This window comes from Pleurodeles waltl, chromosome 3_1, assembly GCF_031143425.1.
Source record: "Pleurodeles waltl isolate 20211129_DDA chromosome 3_1, aPleWal1.hap1.20221129, whole genome shotgun sequence".
NCBI classification, from domain to species: Eukaryota; Metazoa; Chordata; class Amphibia; order Caudata; family Salamandridae; genus Pleurodeles; species Pleurodeles waltl.
The window spans coordinates 147,642,415-147,657,178 of record NC_090440.1 but is presented as its reverse complement, the minus strand read 5'-3'; positions in this window follow the sequence as shown (position 1 = coordinate 147,657,178).

Genomic DNA, 14,764 nt, shown 5'->3' with positions numbered 1-14,764 from the left:
CAATTCCTGGTCGCATACCGCAACAGCTTTGGTCACTCAACACCACATAACTTCCATTCAAAAATACATGAAATGCTGGTCGAATCAAAGGGACATGAGTACCCTTCTGAAAACAGGCCAAGTTTGCGACCCCCGCATTGCAAAGGCCCTGAGGGGACACCTGCTTGCAGATCACTGAAGTAATCTTACATTCGCTTCTGCTGAGAAAGACCTCTGTTTCGCCGTACAGACATTTGTATTCAAACGGCAACTCCCACACTTCTTTCATATAGCTATCGCCTAGCTGCTCATACCTGCCCACAGCAAGATGTTTCAGGCATTTCAAAAAACGAAAAGCGGAAATGGGCAGATTATTAATGCCATTTAGGAGCCATACTGTTGATGGACTTTCTGCAACTGTGAAAGGCAACTTCTCTAACTTTTCTATATGAAGCATGGTGAAAGTCATTTTCCTTTTAGCCATCATCTATTGTTCCTTGGATAAATGAAAAGCAGTAAACAAGTCACTACCGCTAATGTTCTTCCATGGAGCGCGGCCATTTTACAAAGTCTGTAACGTCCAACCTAACTGCATGATGGAACGCAGCTGACTTTGCCCATGATATAAAAGGGACATGTCTGTCTGAATGATATCAATCGCAGACAACACAATGGTGGTCATTCTGACCGCGGCGGGCGTCGGTCGCCGCCCGCCATGCGGTCACCGCCGAATGGCTGCTCCGCGGTCAGGAGACCGCGGATGCCATTCTGGCTTTCCCGCTGGGCCGGCGGGCGACTGCCAAAAGGCCGCCTGCCGGCCCAGCGGGAAAGCCCCTGCAACATAGAAGCCGGCTCCGAATGGAGCCGGCGGTGTTGCAGGGGTGCGACGGGTGCAGTAGCACCCGTCGCGATTTTCACTGTCTGCAAAGCAGACAGTGAAAATCTTCATGGGGCCCTGTTAGGGGGCCCCTGCACTGCCCAGGCCAGTGGCATGGGCAGTGCAGGGGCCCCACGACACCCGTTCCCGCCATCCTGGTTCTGGCGGTGTAAACCGCCAGAAACAGGCTGGCGGGAAGGGGGTCGGAATCCCCATGGCGGCGCTGCAAGCAGCGCCGCCATGGAGGATTCCCTGGGCCAGGGGAAAACCAGCGGGAAACCGCCGGTTCCCCTTTTCTGACCGCGGCTTTACCACCGCGGTCAGAATGGCCCTGGAAGCACCGCCAGCCTGTTGGCGGTGCTTCCGTTGCCCTCCACCCTGGCGGTCATAGACCGCCAGGGTTGGAATGAGGGCCCATGTTTGTTAGGGAATACATCCTATTGGACAGAGTGTTCATGCCATTGTCGACAACAACTAAAGTCTTTTCTAAATTTTACTTGTCTATCTGCCTGAAAGACGCAGCAGCTTCTATCTGGGAAAGCTTCCAGATCTCATTATATATGGCATAGTTTAATCTTTTAGAGCTTGACTTTCTAGTACTTAAGAAAAAGTCCTGCAAGTCTATGGGGGTCATTCTGACCTTGGCGGTCCATGACCGCCATGGCGGAGTGCGGCGGAAGCACCGCCAACAGGCTGGCGGTGCTTCCTGGGCGATTCTGACCGCGGCGGTAAAGCCCGCCGGTTTCCCGCTGGCCCAGGGAACCCGCCATGGCGGCGCTGCTTGCAGCACCGCCATGGGGATTCCGACCCCCTTCCCGCCAGCCTGTTTCTGGTGGTGTCCACCGCCAGAACCAGGATGGCGGGAACGGGTGCCGTGGGGCCCCTAGGGGCCCCTGCACTGCCCATGCCACTGGCATGGGCAGTGCAGGGGCCCCCTAACAGGGCCCCACAAAGATTTTCACTGTCTGCTTAGCAGACAGTGAAAATCGCGACGGGTGCCACTGCACCCGTCGCACCCCTTCAACTCCGCCGGCTCCATTCCGAGCCGGCTTCATTGTTGAAGGGACTGTCCCGCTGGGCCGGCCGGCGGTCTTCTGGCGGTCGCCCGCCGGCCCAGCGGGAAAGCCGGAATGGCCGCCGCGGTCTTTTGACCGCTGTTGGAAAATGGGTTATTGATAGGGCAGGTAGGTACCTACACCTAGCAACAAGCCACAAACCTCCACAAAAGTACAGTTAGGTCTCAGTAAATTAATCCCAGCTCTACCCTTGGTAGCTTAGCATCGAGCGTCAAGGCTTAACTTAGGAGACAAAGTGTAAAGCATTCAAATATCACAAAACAGTAATTAAATAAAACACAGGAAACAGTTTAAAAATCCAAAACCAATTTATAAAAATAGCTTATATTTTTATCTTTAAAATGACACAAAAACGATTAAAATCGGTTCAGGGGAACCGGAGATATGAATTTTTAAAGTATTATTATTTTCTAGCGCATAGAAACAAAAAGCGCCAATCGGGTCATCTGGTTGCACCAGGACCGGGACAAAGTCAAACTTTCAGGCCGACCGCGATGGAGCCCTGCTCGGCTACAGGTCGCGGGAGGCCTCGGTTAAAAAGTTACCTTCTGACTTAGTCTTTATTTTGAAGTTTTTCTTCACCGGGACGAACCTGCCAGTTGGATCCGACCTCCTGGAGCCCTTGTCCGGATACGCGAAGTCGGTTTCCTCGGTGGTGATTTCTACCTTCGGACTTAGTCGTTTTTTCGAGATGAAAATCCTTCGACCGGGGTAAACCTGGATCTTGATCCGACGTCCGTGGAGCCCTTCTCAGATACGATGGCTGGAAGGTCCCGGTCAACTTTTTACGTTCGGACTTAGTCTTTTTTTCGGATGTTTTTCTTGACCGGGACGAACCACGAAGTCAGGCCGGGTCGCGGTTGAGGCAAGCCGGCTAGAATTTCCGCGTCGAGTCGGTCACTTTATGGAGCTTTTTTCTAAAATTTCTCCAATCTTTTCCAAACTTCTGGGGCTTCACCCAGATGTTCTTTTAAGGTTCTTTTGGGGTCCACAGCTCACCCCAAGGGTCCAGAAGTTCTGTGATGGTCCTTGGGAAGTGCGGACTTCAACTCCCAGAGTGCACCTGGCGCAAACTCCTTTTTGGCCACTGGGCAGTGGTCAGCTGGTCACTTTTTCAGGAGTTGGTGCAGGGGACTCTGGTTAGCAATTTTTCACCTGTAGCAAACAGGGAGTCCCTCCTTGAACCAGTGGAAGTCAGGCAAAGTCCTTCTTGTGGTGAAGCCCAAGTGTGCAGCTGGTGCAGTCTTTCTGAGTGCAGGGTCCAGGTGCAGGCCAGGGGTCCAGCAGGGCAGTCCTTCTTCTCCTTGTAGTTCTTTCTTCTTGAAATTTGGTGGGGATCTGAGGCGTGGGTGCAGGTCTGCCAGTTTTATCCTTGCTCCTGGGTGAAAAGCAGGGGGGCCCTGGTTCTCCAATCAGGGACAGGGTCGTCCCCCTGTGATGACCACTTCCTGGGAAGTGTGGCAAAAATCCATCCCAGAAGGCAACAGTCTCTAAAAATCCAAAATGGATGAATCTGATTTTTGGAGGAGAGATCTGGCTGAGCCCACCCACTGGTGTGGCTAAAAATCATAAACACACCCCTCTCCTGCCCTCTCCTAATCTAATCAAGGGGGCACCTAGCTGTCTGGGGTTGCAGGATGTGGGGGTGTTGCTGGGTGCTTCAGATGTCCTTCTCTGCCTTTGAAGACCAGTTTGGCAGCCCTCCCCCTTCCTGCCTCACCATCTGCTGAGGGGAGATTCTCTCCCCCAAGCACATTCCTTTGTGTGAAGTCAGGCCACTTCACACCTCATTAAAGTAGCCTGGCAGAAGCTGCTGCAGGCTGGCCAATCAGAGCACAGCAGCAAAAACAATGCAGAGCTGAAATTGGCAACTTTTTAGGTAAAGTCTAAACTTTTTACCTGCACTAGTTATATTAAATCCAACAACTGGAAGTTGTGGGATTTATTATAACAATCAATTTGATACCAAATTCTTGGTATGTAACACTTAAGGAGACTTTAAAATTTTAAATAAAGTCTGCCCATTCTAGCCTATGAAGGCCATTTACTTCAATGAGGGAAAAACGAATTTGGCTGTTTTTACCTCACCAGGGCTTATAAATCTATTTTTATAAAGTCCCTGCTTATAGTTACATGGCACCCAGCCCTAGGGGCACATAGGGCACACCTTAGGGGTGACTTATATGTAAAAATAAGGTAGTTTAAGACTTTGGAAGTACCTTTAATTCCAAAGTCGAATTTGCATATAACTTTAATTTAAAAGCAGCCAGCAAGGCAGGCTTGCTTTTAAAATGACACTGGGCACCTCAGCAATGCACCTAGGTGTGCACCACCTATGCTGTGGTCCCTAAACCTACATGCCCTACCATATACTAGGGACTTATAGGTAGGTTAACTTAGCCAATTATAATTAGCCTAATTTGCATATCCATTTTACACAGAGCACAGGCCCTGGGACTGGTTAGCAGTACCCAGGGCACCATCAGAGTCAGGAAAACACCAGCATAAAGTGGAAAATGGGGGCAAAAAGTTAGGGGGCCTCTGCAATCAGCCCCAGTTTCTCACAACCGCGGTGCGGTCTTTCGGCGGGAACCGCTTGGCGGGCGGCGACCGCCGACCGCCGCGGTCAGAATGACCGCCTATATCTTCAGAAAGAGTGTTAAGATGTTCCTTAACTGCGGCTAACGTGTTAGTCTGTACCCATTGTTGGCACAGTTTACCCATACTGTATGTTGTAACTATACATGTTCATTGATGCAACACAAATTGAGGGTCTGGCCGACTAATCTTGAAACCCCCTGAGGAATTCACAAAACGTGCCTGACACCCATTTGTGTCCGTTGGTGATAGTAACCACCCGCCTGGAATGGAGAGTGAAGAGTTATAGGTACCAGCCTGAACCTTTGCATCTAGGTCTTCCTCAGTGACATTCAGGAAGGATCGCCAATTATTAAACTTTGCCGGTGTGGGGATACTGGGTGTGTTCATTTTTTTAAATTTCCCTTAACCCCAGACACGATGTCTGTTGAATGGTATCATTTAAAAAGATAATTTCCAGAGAAATAAGGCAATCCCTAAAAAAAGCTTTCCTACCTTGTATTTGCCAATCTTGTGTTCCCCATACACTTGTTAAATCAATAGTGTTCCTCCAGTATTCTTAACCTTCAACTGCAAGATGGGAAACAAAGGAATCTGAATAAATCAGTTTTGTATCAGTTAGGAAAAAATTCTTGATTTTTGAAGGAGGTAATTTGAAATAATATGACTGTGGATGCTTTGTGTCATGACCAGAAAAATAAATACATTTATCTGAATAACATTTTGGGCTCTCCACAGGTGGTGTTGAACAGTGTTCCCACTCTGTGTTGTTAAATACTAGTCTCTGTCAAGTGGCACGGTGCAGGTAGAAATGTCCCCAATTGTTATAGCTTTGCATTTGTATATACATCATCACTTTCAAATACTGAATAGTCCTTCATTTCAGCTAACATAGAATGAACTGTCTGGACATCCCAAACGTCAGATACAGCACCAGGTGTAATTGCATCAGTAATAGAAATTTTGAAGTCATATGGAATTTGAATGACCTCAATAGGACAGTATATATCAAATGGAATGTTGTCCCACACACTCACATCAGGAATAGGTACAGCTGAAATGTTCGAAAGGGACAAGTCTCTTTGGACCTCATGATAGGAATGATATGGAGTTAAGACTTCATCCACAGGCTCAACAGAGGAGTGTTCAGGAAGGTAATGACTATTTATAAGCAAAAAGTAAACAGTCATGAAACCAATCCATAGAAATAATGCAACAAATGTCAATCAGAACCATAAATAGTTCCAGGGGTGAATTAAATATTTATTTTTAAGCCATAAATACAGCTTACGTGTCTTTGAAACATATTCAATCACAGGAGGGGATGAGTCGGAAGAAAAGTCATCAATGTTAATAAAGTAACCGGAAGCAGTCTCTGCAAACGCAGGAGCAGGTGCATTACCAGTGGATGGATCCACTTTGCATGGAGGCTCATAGTAGACGGTGTCGTCAGTCTGTGTTGTGTTGGTGTAGAAAACAGCCAAATCTTGGACAGGTGTTGTCGTTGAAGTGGTAACTGGAATCAGCAAGAGCTCATTTTCAGCCCTCCCCACAGTCGAGGCGGTTTTTGTAGCAACATTGGACATTGTTGTGTAGTCCGAAGTGGAGGTATTTCTGTTTTGAAGAGGTATATCCTGTTGGGTAGTGAGAGGGGACCGGGAACTACCCAAGTGACCTCTGGGTCTACTGTGCAGGATCAGCCACATGGTGAAGTTTGATGTCATCAATGGAAATGAATCTGCTTGCTTCGGAACCAGGCAGCGGTGGTAAGATGACAGTTCTGGTACCTTGTACTCCCAGGACTGGGACCGGTGCTCTGTAGGGTGGACCGAATTCCTTCTTCACAGCGATCTTCTCACAAACCAGATCCTCGACTTTAGGAATCCAGCCAGTGGAAGTTGTTGGTAAATCCCTTATTCCTAAGGTGGCAGCACTGGCGGATGATTTATCATCACAAAGTTGCTGAAGCTCCTGTAAGACAGTGAGATGTTCCTTTATGTAAAAAGCTGTGCCTTCTGCCACTAGACCAGGGACATCAAGATATGGGACATACATAGGTATCCCAAAAAGAACCTCACAGGGAGTGCGTCCCCTCAAGGTGCGTCTTGGCAGATTATTCAGTGATCTCTGGACCCCACATAGGTGATGAAGCCAACTGAGGCCAGAACATTATACTTTAGCTGTTAAGGACTGCTTTAAGATCACAATTCCTCCTCTCTATGACTGAATTTCCCTCTGGGTGATATGGTGAGGAGTAATGGAGTTCAACACCCATTGTTCCCAAGTTGTCCCTGAATGCCTTGGAGGCAAAGGCAGGGCCCTGATCCGAATAGAATGCTGCAACTGCATATTTACCGACAAAGATCAGCACTTCTCCTCAGCTCTTCAGATCTTCTCCTTGGTAGAGGTTCCTTTTGAATCCAGAAGTGATCTAATTTTCAGGGGTTTGGGGTACTCTTCTTACACCCCTTTCTGCCTTTGAAGTTGGCAAATTTCAAAGGAAAGTCTCTCTTGTATGTAGGATCCTGCCTTGCAAAGGCCAGGCCCCAGACACACACCAGGGGGTTGAAGACTGCATTGTGTGATGGCAGGTACAGCCCTTTCAGGTGTAAGTGATCACTCCTCCCCTCCCCTCAGCCCAGATGGACCATCTGGACATGCAGGCTACACCCCAGCTACCTTTGTGTCACTGTCTAGAGGAGAGGTGCAAACAGCCATACTGTCAAACTGACCCAGACAGGAAATACACAAACAAGCAGAGTCACAGAATGGTTTAAGAAAAAAATGCCTACTTTCTAAAAGTGGCATTTTCAAACACACAATCTAAAAACCAACTTCACTCAAAGATGTACTTTTAAATCGTGAGTTCAGAGACACCAAACTCCACATGTCTTCGGCTCTCAAAGGGAATCTGCGTTTTAATAATATTTAAAAGCAGCCCCATGTTAACCTATGAGAGAGATAGGCCTTGCAACACTGAAAACCGAATTTGGCAGTATTTCACTGTCAGGATATGTAAAACACATAAGTACATGTCCCACCTTTAACATACATTGCACCCTTCCTATGGGGCTACCTAGGGCCTACCTTCGGGGTGCCTTACATGTACAAAAAGGGAAGGTATAGGCCTGGCAAATAGGTACACTTGCCAGTCGAATTGGCAGTTTAAAACTGCACTCACAGACAATGCTGAGGCAGCTCTGAGCCATGTTTACAGGGCTACTCATGTGGGTGGCAGAACCAGTGCTGCAGGCCCACTGGTAGCATTTGATTTTCAGGCCCTGGGCACCTCGAGTGTATTGTACTAAGGACTTACTAGTGAACCAAATATGCCAATCATGGAAAGCCAATTACAAATACATTTTACATAGGAGCACTTGCACTTTAGCAGTGGATAGCAGTGGTAAAGTGCCCAGAGTATCAAAAACAGCAAAAACGGAGCCCAGCACACATCAACAACCTGAGAAACCGAGGCAAAAAGTTAGGGGACACCATGCCAAAGATGCCAAGTCTAACAGGATCGCTCGATCTCCAACCCCAGGAAGTGTTGCTTAGGCAACATTTTGTGCACTGATGAGGAAACAGTATTTTGTAGGGTATGCTTTTAGAAGAGACTTGCCTTCAGCCGAAGCTTTCACAGTAGTCATAATTTTGTTATCCAATCTCGACTGAGAATGAGTCACTGCAGCCACAGAAGTTGTAGCTACTGCAGATTTGGCCACTTCATCAGCCAAAGTGTTGCTGATAATGTGTACTCCTACACGTTGGTGGCCCAAGGTACAAACTACATGGACACAAGGTAGCTTATCCTTGAGATCAGCCACCCTCCCCCACAAAGTTCTATTTTATGGTGTTCCCTTTGGAATCTCTAAACCTTTTCAATCTTCAATGATTGAGATGATCACTGTAGGACTGAACAGAGTAGTATGAGTCACAGACAATTAAAGTTAGCAATCCTGCCTCTGTGTGTTCTAGCGCTACGATAAGGGCTTTAAGTTCAGCCAGCTGAGCTATACAGTCCCCCATGGTCTGCGTGTAGGTATTGTGAGGGTGGAAAACTCAATCCTTCATCACTCTGCTCACAGCTGTGCAAGAGGCTGAATATTGATGTTTGGTACCTATAGTTGGTTGTGCTGAACCTTCAGTGTAAATGATAGGATGGTATCTGACAAGCAGCAAAATATCTACAGGAGCGGGGTACTCCTGCCGGTATTGGAGAAATTCTTGTGTCTGAAGTTTTGGATCAAAGATGTAATCTACATCGGTGGCAGTCAGGGAAGTTGCCCACTGAATCCAGCGTGGATGTAATGCTTTAGCGGTAGGGATGCTTGCATTGGTGACAGCCTCTAAGGCTGGCACCGGTATAGCGACAATAATGCATTTCCCTTGTGCAAATGGCCTCTCCTTAATGACAGCCATCTGAACTGCAGTTAGAATTGTTTCTCTGGGTGTAGAACGTTGTTCTGCATTTGAGAATATATGTGATTTATATGCTATGTGCACCGTGTCGCCCTCGTTAAAGGTAACATAAGTGAACCCAATAGCACCAGTAATTATTCTGATGACTAAATGTGTTTTGTTTTCACAGGTGTACAAGTGTTTTGCTTCTAGCATGTCCTAATGCAATTCCCTAAGGGTGAGTGTGTGTTCAATAGTCCAGTGTCTTTTAGAAAAATCAGGGTGTATTAAGTCATAAAGTGGCTTGATACATTGTGCATAGTCTGGAATGTATGTTCTGCCACAATTAAAGAAACTAAGTAAAGACTGTAATTTCTTTATTGTGTTTGGTGGCTGGAGTTGAGCACATTTTTCTAGAAAGTGCGGAGCCAGGCTCTTGCCCTCGTTTGATAGCTCGTACCCTGGGAATAATATGCTGAGAAAGGCTTTTTTAGTTTTCCTAAAATTTAATTTGTAACCAAGGGCTGCGAATCGTAAAACGATCCGATCAACCCTGGCAAGATGAATGTTGAGGCCGTCATCTGTGAGATTGTTGTCATCCATGTAGGACAACGCTCAGGATCAATTTCATGTAATTATGATGTTACACGGCCGAGAACAGCCCCTGGCTGTTCTTGCAGCCTGGGGGTAAATGACAGAAGTGTTTTTGTGAGCCAAATGAGAATGCACTCAGGTCCTGACTTTAGTGCGCTAAGTTCTGACAGAAAAAAACGTTGGAGAAATCCAAGGTTGTTTTGTATTTTTACGCACTATGTTGTTAATTACTGCTGGGCTACGTGAATTTTGTATAGCGTATGTACGTGTATGGCTGTTTAGGTGTCTATAATCTAAGACTATTCTGTAGAAATGGTCTGAATTTGCAACGGGGAATAAGGGGTTATTCATTGCAGAGACACAGGGCTGAATTACCCCCTGGTACTCGGGCTGAGTGAGGATCTCCCTCATGGGAGCTTTGACTTCATGTTTAACAGAATATTGTGGCTGAGGCTGGGGTGTAGACCTAATAGGTATTACATGGCAAGGAGAATCCTTGTCCCAACCTGCATGATAGTGGTACAATGCAGGTGCCTGCACTAAAGCCCAGTTGACAGCATAGGCTTGTTTTACTGCTTCTGGAACAAGATCAGAGAAAGAAGGCAAAATTACATCTTCCCCATGTGGGAGCTTACGGTCGTGCTCTGGTGGCCAGTCCCTCTCGGCCTGTAGGATATCACAATTAAGTTAATCCCAAAATATCACACCAATGGTGTGCTCTACATCTCCCTCAATTTGGATATTTAAATCATAAACACTGTTTGGCGAAGGATGCGCCCGCCTGCAGTTTCAACTGCAATGTTATCGCTAGTTGCTGTTGCATCCAGATGATCTTTCAGACTCTAGTGACATATCATGACCTCTGCTGGGCTGTCTAACAGTATCACTGCCCACGTCTTGTTCTTCAGAAATGTTCTCAAGTGTCCTGGCATTTTTAATTAACAGTGCTGCCACCTTTTTCTTTTTAAACTGTGGATTTTGTTGTGGGGACTTATCTTCTTCTTTGTGGCGAGCCTTTCGTCTGTTTCATGTATTCAGAACATCGATCAGGACGGCCCCCTCTCTCGCTATGTCTTTCCTGTGCATCCTGAAAGGAACAAGAGGGACATGAATAAGCATATATATGTTATACTTTCTCTGTTTCTGAGAGTATATCTCCTGTCAGAGTTCTCCGGGTGTGGAGAATCTGCTCTCTGATTTAGATTATCTTTAAATTGTTTTTGTTTATCCCAGTGCTTCCTGTGCTTGGTTAGTACCTTTCTTAGGGGTGGTACTCTGTATTTCAAGCTTTTTCAGTTTGGCTCCCAAACTATCCCATCCTATACTGGTATAGGTGTTGGAAATAATTTTCAACAGCTGTTTCTCCTGGTCCACATGTGGAATCTCTCAGAGGCCCTGGCATATAGCCAGTGCTACCGCTTCCTCTTTAATATTACTGATTATGACTGAGGAGACTGCGTCGAAGTTACGCATTAATTTCATCCCCAAATCTAGGGCTGTTGCAGCCCCGTGCTCATTCTGAATTTGTTGTAATACTTCCGGTAAATTGGCAAGTGTTGGGGTACCATTTATGGTAGTGTATATTGCAACGAAGACTGTACCCCATGGGGCGCAGTCATCCACTGAGGGAACCATCCCGAAGAGCAAGCACATTGTGAGAATTCTATGTTTCTCCTGTGGTCCTGTATGAGGAAACCCAGCTTCCAGCTGGTTTGTTTTCTGGGCTATCCAGAACGGGATTTTCTCTCTTTCTTTGGTTACCTTACCCATGATATTATGAACTGTTTGTGGATTAATCCCAGTAGCCAATTGGTATCCAGCAGGTCCTGGTGGTGCTGGATGCGCTGGTGTAGTGTTCAGAGTTCGCATTATGAACTGAACAAGTCGTCTATATAGTGTTACTATCTTGTATAAGTTTTGCACATCTGCTGCCTGCATATGTTGTATGCCTGGGTGAGGTGTGTATGTGGCAAACATAGGCCACGCTGGTCCGTCATTACCGAAGGGGCCTTATCTCATGGGTTGTATTACGTGTGGTAGGCCACCATTAAACCAGTTGTGATGCTCCTGATAGGTGAGCTGCATTTCATGATACTGGTATGCTTGGTACCTTTGAGGTACATTTGCAATTCTATCTGTGTGGAATGTGAATGTAGTGTTGTCTTCCTCAGGAAAGTGAACCCAGGAATAAAATGTTTCTGTTTGATAAGCTTCACTTCCCCTATAAATGTAACATCCCCGCCCTCTTCTCTTAAGCCATGTGCTACCAGGAGTAATCATAATGCTTGTCTAGCATTCTCAGGAATATCTATGGTGTTAGCCGTATTATATATTGGGTATAAGAGATGGAACACCAAATTGGGAGAAAAGTCCTTTTTTTGGGTTCGAGCTCGAACAACCTACAGCCGAATTACGTGCTCCCTGTCTAGCTGAGGAGGATCTTTCCCAAGACCACGGAAGTCTCTGCATAATGGTACTGGACAGTGATAGTCAGGGTATCCATAAATGAATGCCTAAACACCATCGCTGGTGGCGCCATGTCGTAGTTTGACTCTTGCTCTGGGCAACACTGCTTGTTTGAGGATGTCAGTACTTATGTTTGTAGGTGACTATGCCAGTCCTACAAGTCGCACCTGTCATCCCAACCCTCCAGGCTCACAAGCAGTACCTCACCAAAAACCCAAGCAGTAAAAGGTGATTTGTGGCAGCTTTTATGCATGGACTCAAGAATGTGACATCTCAGGGAGTGTCGTGGTTAAACGGAGATTACCCCTTTCTCACATGAACAACATGTCTTAATCAAACACAGGCAATGAGGGAGATGCAGTAAGGTTTCGACAAGGTTTTATTGAACAAAACTGCAATCTGTGATAAGTTGCATGGGCTGCAATGATTAGGATAAAGAAAAAGGCAAGACGCAGAATTGTGAGCACAAGAGTCATTAGTACAAACACCTCCACCATCTTGCAATAACATAAAATGACATAAGATGTGAAATGTGTCCTAATACCCGAATAAAATGAACCTAACCTCTAACCTAAAAGAGAGCTATGTGTGCTAACCCTAATCTGCCAATGCCATGTCCCTGAGAAGAGCCCCCCAACCCTCATTACCTTGGAGTAAGGTCTCTAGCTCAGACTCCATAGGGACACATGGATTGGGTCAGAGTCAAGGTGATGTGCAGCATCGATAGCAGCAATGGCATCTGGTCGCAATCCCTCTGACTATTTGTCTCAGTGAGGTGCAATTATACAGATCTGCTCAGACCCCTGACATAGGGCTGTTCCCAAACAATAGATAACAAGACAGGCTTGGGACAGCACTTTATGTAAACAATTCCCTCAAAGGCGTGAAGAGGGAAAGTACATAATGTGAATACCTACAGTTTGTTTATCTTTGTCGCTTGATATCGAAGCTTTAGCGGGGTGGCACTGATAACGTGAAACTAAAACATTGGCCTAACTAGAAACAATGGAGCCATCTTGGAAACATATAATTAAATAATTGTGCTAAAACAGAGCAAGCCAAGTAGGGTAAAAGTCACTAGGTGACAGGGGCACAGGTCTGCAAGCCAGAAGGCTAAGCTAACTCCTGTTTCCCATTAAAACAAGATAGGATTCATGTTAGAAATGGGGTCTTTGGTTGGCAGTCAGGTTACCCCCTGTCCAAGCAAGGACCCTCACTCTAGTCAGGGTAAGTCACACACAATCCAAATTATCCTGTGACCACCCTCTGGTAGCTTGGCACTGAGCAGTCAGGCTTAACTTAGAAGGCAATGTGTAAAGTATTTGTGCAATAAATCATACAATAACACAATATAGCACCACAAAAATACACCACACAGTGTTTAGAAAAATATATAATATTTATCTGGGTATTTGCAGGTCAAAACGATAAAAGATGCAAGATGAAATTCTAGAGATATCACTGAAAAGTTATATAAAGTGTCTTATGTCTTTAAAAAGCAAACAAAGTCCCTTTCAAGCACAAAGTACCTGGTTTGGAGTGGAAAATCTCCGCAAAGGGCCGCAGAGGAGGAGATGCGTGGAAAAATGGTGTGTGCGTCGGTTTCGCCCCTTCACACACGGACTTGAATCGTTATTTTTCACGCGGGGAAGACATGCGTCATTTTCCGGCGCGCAGACAGGTCTCCTCTGTGGGTCGCGGGATTACCAGATGTCCTGGGGGCTGTGCGTGGATTCCTGGGCTTGTTGTCCGGCTGCGCATCGTTCCGGTGGGCTATGCGTGGAATCTTCTCCCTCACGGCAGGCATCGCGTCGATTTCCTCTCTGGAAGTCGGGCGGCGCTGTCCAGGCGGGCCGTGCGTCGAAGTTCCGGTCGCACCGCAGGCGTCGCGTCGATCTTTTCCTTGCGGGGTCGAGCGGAGTCCAGTTGAAAAAGAGAAGTCATTTTGGTCCTGAGACTTCAGGGAACAGGAGGCAAGCTCTATCCAAGCCCTTGGAGAGCACTTCTGCAGCAAGGCAAGAGTTCAGCAAGGCAGCAGGGCAACAGCAAGGCAGCAGTCCTTTGTAGAAAGCAGTCAGGTGAGTCCTTTAGGCAGCCAGGCAGTTCTTCTTGGCAGGATGCAGGTTCTGGTTCAGGTTTCCTCTCCAGCAAGTGTCTGAGGTGGTAGGGCTGAGGCCCTGTTTTATACCCAAATGTGCCTTTGAAGTGGGGGAGACTTCAAAGAGTGGCTAATAAGTGCACCAGGTCCCTTTTCAGTTCAATCCTGTCTGCCAGGGTCCCAGTAGGGAGTGTGGCAGTCCTTTGTGTGAGAGCAGGCCCTCCACCCTCCCAGCCCAGGAAGACCCATTCAAAATGCAGATGTATGGAAGTGAGGCTGAGTACCCTGTGTTTGGGGTGTGTCTGAGTGAATGCACAAGGAGCTGTCAACTAAACCTAGCCAGATGTGGATTGTAAGGCACAGAAAGATTTAAGTGCAGAGAAATGCTCACTTTCTAAAAGTGGCATTTCTAAAATAGTAATATTAAATCCAACTTCACCAGTCAGCAGGATTTTGTATTACTGTTGTGGCCATACTAAATATGACCTTCCTACTCCTTTGAGATCAGCAGCTACCACTTCAACAATGCATGAGGGCAGCCCCAATGTTAGCCTATGAAGGGAGCAGGCCTCACAGTAGTATAAAAACAAATTTAGGAGTTTTACACTACCAGGACATATACACTACACAGGTACATGTCCTGCCTTTTACCCATACAGCACCCTGCTCTAGGGGTTA